Source organism: Phoenix dactylifera, chromosome 13, assembly GCF_051530095.1.
Source record: "Phoenix dactylifera cultivar Ajwa chromosome 13, Ajwa_hap1_PhDact_Kaust_v1.1, whole genome shotgun sequence".
NCBI classification, from domain to species: Eukaryota; Viridiplantae; Streptophyta; class Magnoliopsida; order Arecales; family Arecaceae; genus Phoenix; species Phoenix dactylifera.
The window spans coordinates 8,886,405-8,893,950 of record NC_143202.1 but is presented as its reverse complement, the minus strand read 5'-3'; positions in this window follow the sequence as shown (position 1 = coordinate 8,893,950).

The window sequence follows — 7,546 nt, the reverse complement described above, 5'->3', positions numbered from 1 at the left end:
CGTAGTCTGGTTCGAGTAATTAAGTCCGAGGGGTGTTTCACCTAATGCCTTGAGCCAACTGGATCAGGAGTCATTGGCCGAAAACTCGCTACATGTACCTTACTAGAGCCTAAGGGGGCTGGACTATTGTAATCATCATATTTGTTTAAAAATAAAAATAAGCGTGAATAAGATTGGTTGGACTGAACCCAGTGACATGTGGTAATGGCTGGTTTGACTCCATTAATTTGGAACTCTGTGTACTTTGGATATTTAGCTAGGCTTGATAGCTCCTTCTTTATATGCGAACCATTCTTGACAAAATTTAGACAACATGAGATATTCTGAAAATTTGATGGATCAGGCTCCAATAAACTGTAATAAACACCTGTGAACTTGAGTAGTACACCTAAAAGTCAAGCGGTACCATGTTGTGGTGGATGTATTAGTGCTCTAAGAAAGTCATCTGTTTATGCATACTACACTTTAGTATTACCCTTGCTTTGATAATTGCCATGCTTGAGAAAAATATATATCACGTGTGCATTAACTTAAATTTCATTATATATCATTTTATGAATGATGTTTGTGGGTAACATCACTGCAAACCCTCACGAGACAACACTCGTCCACTAGGATAACCTAGGGGTTTAACGGCTTGTTGCACGTGCTAAGTGCAATCGTGATGCCCTACGTAAGTGGGTACATATCTTAGTTTTATGTCTTTAACTTTAATAAAAAGTCAAAAGATTGACCAATACTTTTTGTACTCTCATATTATTATTTGCTCGTTAATTGCTAGAGACTAGCAATAAGCTAGTTGGGGGGTGTGATGAGAGCACAAAAGTGCGATCTACACGCAGCTTAAATTAATATTATTTCCAACAAATAATGATAAAAGAGCTGCATTAATTTCATATTTTTTATTTGGCACAGATCAGAGTTTAAATGCGCATTGGGTCTATAAAGATGCATCGCCGCAGGTCAATAGCTGAGCACATAGGGTCAGCCCCATTTGCATACCAGAAGGAGCATCAGCAGACCAAATCCAGTCTAATGGAACAGCAACCAAAGGAGTTAGATTCATTATCCGGGAGGATCCAACGGTCCGTGCAGCTCATAGTAGCATGCCTACCATCCCACACATCCATCTATTCTTCATCATCCCAGCTTTCAGATTAGGCGTGCTACAACTCCCTTCCACTTTTATCCTTCAATTTCCGGATTAGGAATCAACCCCCCAGCATCCCGTCTCCACCGTGTCATGCATCTCCCACATCCAACTTCTCCAAAATCCTCCCAGCATTCGTGTGCAGCCTATCATTCCACGATCACCTCCGGCATCCATCCGCGTCCGCGATCAGCGCCTCCCAGCCGTTCAATCCACATCTCGGCAACCTCCCAGCAGTCCGCGATCAGCCCCGATCCCGTGAAGCGCCGTAGCAGCCAAGATCACCGCCCAGCCGTCCGCCTCCTCCATCGCGTCCGTTCTAGGCACCGGATCCGGCCGAGATCAGCTCCTCCAACGCTTCAGCCTCACGCGCCCAAGATCCAGCCGTTTGCCTCTAAAGCATTGATCTCCAGCGCATTCCGAAGATCCTTGAAGGGAGAGATTATAAAAGGCTCGGATCGGAGGAAGAACGAGGAGCTCTCATCGACGAAAACAGAGGAGCCGGCCCCTTGGTTTCAAACGAAAAAAAAAGAGAGAAAGGGAAACAGGGGATGCCCTGTTTTCGAAAATAAAAAGAAGAAAAAAAAAATAAATAGAGAGAGAGAAAAGGGAGGGATGTTGATGTTTGTAATGTCTTGCTAAATCCTTTAGCAAAGGGTGATGGATGAATCCTTGTCATGTTGCTTTCATCAAGTACACTTTGAACTTTAAATCTAATTGTTTTATATCCATTTGTATGTTTTGGGTTCTTGCATATTTATTTATTTGATAGATCTTGCATGGTTTATATATATTGATGCATGAATTATTTCGATGCTTGATTTGTCGTAGACGTAATCGGTACGATAAATACTTGGATGTTTAATTCATGTTTTCAGATTGTATACTTCATGATTAGAACTATTTTATCATATTAATCCTTAATCAAGAATCGCCGAGTTTATTTATTGAAAGTAATATTGTCAAGGAGGATTCCAGATCCCTAGCCATCTCTATATTCTTGAACGTTGTTTAATCACATATTATTCTTTGCTTTTCATTTCTATAAATCAACTAAAAAAAATTACATCTAAAAGTTACGCTAATAATCCATAGATCGTTCTCTGAGGATTCGACCTCGGACTTCCGAGTTATATTACTTGTATGACTCTCCTATACTTGGGAGAACAGTTTTATTTTATGCATCACCTTGCTTTATAAATTTTAGCATTTTCATAAGCCTCATTGCGCAATTCTTCAAGTTCACTTAGTTGTAGTTTTTGGTGAGGACCAGCTACTGCCATGTCTAAGTTAAACATTTTGATAGCCCAGAAAGCTCTATGTTCAAGTTCTACCGGTAAGTGACAAGCTTTTCCAAAAACTAATCGGGAGGGGGACATGCCAATAGGAGTTTTGTAGGCAGTACGATAGGCCCAGAGTGCACCATTTATCCTTTGAGACCAATCTTTCCTATCGGGATGTACCGTTTTCTCTAAGATGTGTTTTAACTCCTTATTGGACACCTCGACTTGTCCACTCGTTTGGGGATGGTATGGGGTAGCAACTTTGTGGGTGATGTTATATTTGCGAGCCAAAGCCTCGAAAGACCGGTTGCAAAAATGAGATCCCCCATCACTGATTATGGCTCGGGGTGTGCCAAAACGACAAAAGATGTTTTCATGTAAAAATTTAACCACAACCTTGTGGTCATTAGTTTTAGTTGCGACAACTTCTACCTATTTTGAAACATAATCAACCCCTACTAGAATGTATTCGAAACCAAAAGATGGTGGGAAAGGGCCCATAAAGTCAATATCCCAGACATCAAATATTTCTACAATTAAAATAGGATTGAGAGGCATCATATCTCTACGGGAGATGGTACCCATCCGTTGGCACCGTTCACAAGTTTGGGAAAAGTTATGGGCATCTTTGAAAAGTGTGGGCCAATAAAATCCACTCTGTAAAACTTTTGCTGTAGTTTTTCTACCCCCAAAATGTCCCCCACAAGCTTGTGAATGGCAGAATGAAAGAATACATTGAAATTCGCATTCGGGGATACATCGACGGATTACTTGATCGGGACAATACTTGAATAGATCGGGATCATCCCAATAATAGAACTTTACTTGTGAAAAGAATCGGTTCTTATCTTGAGTTGACCAATCATCAGGAATTCGTCCTATGGCAAGGTAATTCACTATATTTGCAAACCATGGCGTTTTCATTCCTTGTACCTCAAATAATTGTTAATCTGGAAAAGAATCGTGTAAGGATGAGGTATTTTTAGAGGGCTCAAGAAGAATCCTAGATAAGTGGTCTGCTACGACATTTGCAGTTCCTTTCTTGTCACGAATTTCTAGGTCAAAGTAGTAAAAGAATCCATCGAATCAGACGGGGTTTGGTGTCCTTCTTTGCAAGGAGGTGTCGAAGGGTAGCATAATCAGTGAATACGGTAACCTTGGATCCTAATAGGTAAGATCGAAACTTGTCTAGCGTGAATACTACAGCTAGCAATTCTTTCTCAGTGGTGGTGTAGTTCAATTGTGCATCTGAGAGTGCTTTACTAGCATAGTAGATGACATGAGGTACCTTATCTAGCCGTTGCCCTAAAACTGCCCCAATGGCATAGTCGGATGCGTCACACATCAGTTCAAATGGAAGGGTCCAATTAGGGGGCCGTATGATAGGTGCAGTGGTCAATTTCAAGCGAAGATTTTTAAATGTCTCCTCGCATGCTTTATCAAAGACAAAGAGAGTGTCCTTAGCAAGAAGATTGCACAAGGGTTTGGAAATCTTGCTGAAATCCTGAATGAAGTGATCGTAGAAACCAGCATGGCCAAGGAATGATCGAATTTGTTTCACAGTTTTAGGTGGAGGGAGATTAGAAATAAGATCGATTTTGGCTTTATCTACTTTAATGCCCCTCTTGGACACGACGTGTCCTAAAACTATGCCTTCTTGAACCATGAAATGGCTCTTTTTCCAACTTAATACTAGGTTGGTCTCCTTACATCTTTTCAAAACTAAGGTCAAATTGTCCAGATAATCGTCAAAAGATAGGCCAAAAACTGAGAAATCATCAGTGAACACTTCTAGAAAGTTTTCCACCATATCTGAAAAAATGGCCATCATGCATCGTTGAAAAGTTGCGGGTGCATTGCATAGTCCAAAAGGCATCCTCCTATATGCAAATGTCCCAAATGGGCAAGTAAAAGTGGTTTTGTCTTGATCGTCCGGGTAAACAGGTACTTGATTATATCCAGAATAACTATCTAAGAAGCAGTAGAAACCTTGACCAGCCAACCGTTCCAAAATTTGATCTATGAAAGGTAGAGAAAAATGGTCCTTCCTAGTCATTGAATTAAGTTTTCTGTAGTCAATGCACACGCGCCAACCCGTGGTTGTGCGTGTTTGTATCAATTCTCCTTCCGTATTTTCAACCACAGTGATACCTGATTTTTTGGGTACCACTTGTGTCGGACTCACCCACTTACTATCAGAAATTGGATAAATGATTCCGGCATCTAATAACTTCACCACTTCTTTCTTGACTACCTCCTTCATGTTAGGATTGAGTCTTCTTTGCATTTCTCGGGTGGGCTTTGCATCATCTTCGAGATGAATTCGATGCATACAAACAGAGGGGTCAACCCCTTTCAAATCGGCTACAGATCATCCTATGGCATGTTTATTCTCTTCTAGCACCCTTAAAAGTTTACCCTCCTGTTCAGTAGATAAGTTGGCTGCGATGATTACAGGGAGGCTATCTTCTGGTCCTAGAAAGGCATACTTAAGATTTGTCGGAAGTGGCTTCAACTCAAGTTTAGGTGAAGAATCAATGGAAGGACAAAGTGGTGTGCTAGCAATGGGGGGAAGGGGTTCAGGTCGGATCTTCCAAGGAAGGGAACTCATAGGAGATTGATTGTCGAGTAAGATGTTAACTTCTTCTACGACCTTGTCTATATCAAAGTTGTCAATGTCAAAATGGGCCAAACATGCCTCTAAGGGGTCATTTGCTAAGATATAGGGAAGGACGTTCTCTACAAGATCATCCATTTTGTCAATTAGTTAACACTCGTCTTCCCTCACATGTTGGTCAGCGGCATGAAACACATTTAACTTAATTTTCATGTTCCCAAATGATATATCCATGCCCCAGTTCTACAGTTGATACATGCATGGGCTGTCGCTAAAAAGGGACGACCATGAATCACAGGGATTTGTTTTTTTAGGTTGGGCACATGTTCCATGTCAAGGACGATAAAATCTACTGGAAAATAGAATTTGTCTACCTTGACAAGAACATCTTCAATCATCCCTCTTGGCATCTTCACCGATCTATCAGCTAATTGTAAAGATACCGAGGTAGGTTTCAATTCACCCAACCCAAATTTTTCGTAGACTGAATAGGGTAGAAGATTCACACTTGCCTCTAGATCTAAAAGTGCTCGATCAATGGAGTTATCTCCTATGACACAGAAAATAGTGGGAGCGCCAGGATCTTTGAATTTTGGAGGGGTGTTGTGTTGGAGAATGGAACTTACCTGTTCAGTAAGTAGGACCTTTTTAGGCACAAGTGTCCTAGATTTTTGCTTTTGGATGCAAAGGTCTTTGAGAAACTTGGCATAGGAGGGAACTTGTTTGATGGCATCAAGAAGTGGGAGGTTGATTTTAACTTGTTTGAAAACCTCCATCATCTCTTCTAGTGAAGTTTCCTTCTTGCCAAAGGGAGTGGGTGTGATAAGTGCTTCAGGGAATGGGGCCTTTGGAATGTGGGTTGTGGCAGATGGTGGACTAGCTGAAGAAGGTTTTGGATTTTCATGTGAAACATTCCTCTCCTCTTCTTCACCTTCCTTATTATTACCCTCCCCAACCTTATTATATATTATACGGCCACTCCTCAGGGTAGTCAAGGCATTTGCTTGCTCATGATTTAGTCGAGTTTCTTGAGCCACGTATTGTCCCCTTGGATTACTCATTGGTTGACTTGGAAGCTTACCTTCCCCTTGCTTGTTTAATGCATTGGCTAGTTGACCCATTTGGGATTCTAGCTTAGCAATTGATTGCGTGTGAGAGTGCAATAGTTGTGTGTTTGCCTCCAAACCTTGAAGGACAGTCAACACTTTCTCCTCAAAGGCTGTATTTCTTTGGGTTGGAGGAGGAGGGTGTTGAAATTGAGTTGAGGGACGGTAGAGATGAAAATTCTGAGGGCTTTGAAAATTTTGGGAGTAGGGTTGGGCAGTATTCGAAGCTTGCTGCCTCCAAAAAAAATTTGGATGATTCCGCCATTCCGGGTTATATGTATTGAAAAATGGGTCATTTCACAGTCTGGGCTGTGTTTGGGCAGCATTGATGTGTTCTTGCACGAGTTCGGGGAATTGGGGTGCTGAGGGGCACTCATGAATAGGATGCGATGGGCTAGAACATATAGCACACACTTGTGCTTGGGAAGAGCTAACGACATGTCCTCCTATCATCAGTTAGTCAATCTTATGGGACAATGCATCTACCTTGCTAGACAAGTCCATAGAATGACTTATTTCACAAATGGTCCCTTTTCTTTGAGAACTCGGGAGTGCTTGACGAGAACAGGAAGCATGGTGGAGGGAGTTTTCATTAAGATTTTCAAATAATTGCCATGCTTCATGCTCATTTTGAAGAATGAAAGTCCCCCCGCATGCAACATCGATCATCTGACGGTTTCGTTCAGTCAAACCGTCATAAAAACATTGCACTAGCTGTTACATGTATGCCCTAGAAGCCAATTTTGGCTGACACATTATTAATTCTAGGACATAATTTGTACTTGACTTTATTATTATTGAATAAATGAAAGGCATCTTTTTCATTCATATTGTTATTGTGTCTATGAATCGTCCAAGGAATTAATAAGATGATGCATATTCTCAAGAGTTGAGAATTTGAGCCATGTATCATTAGTGATTAATTTCTAAACGCTCCTGATCGATGGATCATCACGAGGACGGTGATCGATCCGATGAGATCAGTGCACACATTACTTTTTCTATGGATGGACGAGACTCGAGTCCACGGTGTGGAGACACTGAAGTAATAGTGCTGGTACTTGTTAGAGAACAAGGGTACTGAGCGTGACCAATACAAGAAGTCACTTGGATGTCTATCCACTCGTCAGTGACTTGCTTGATGTTGCAGTAGTGTGACTGGTCCTTTGACCTGCGGTGCTTCGGCTACTCACAGTGAGGTTATTGTAGTTTGACTGCACACATACATGGTCTCTAGCCATATGGGTCCATGCAGTGTAGATTGGCTGCAGTAGATTCACTGTAGGAGTAGGGTATGCACCTATAAGAAATCTATCGACCTTGATAGATAAGGAGAGATCCTATGTGATTTATAAGACTGAGTTCGTAAGACCTCGGCCGGGGCAGATTG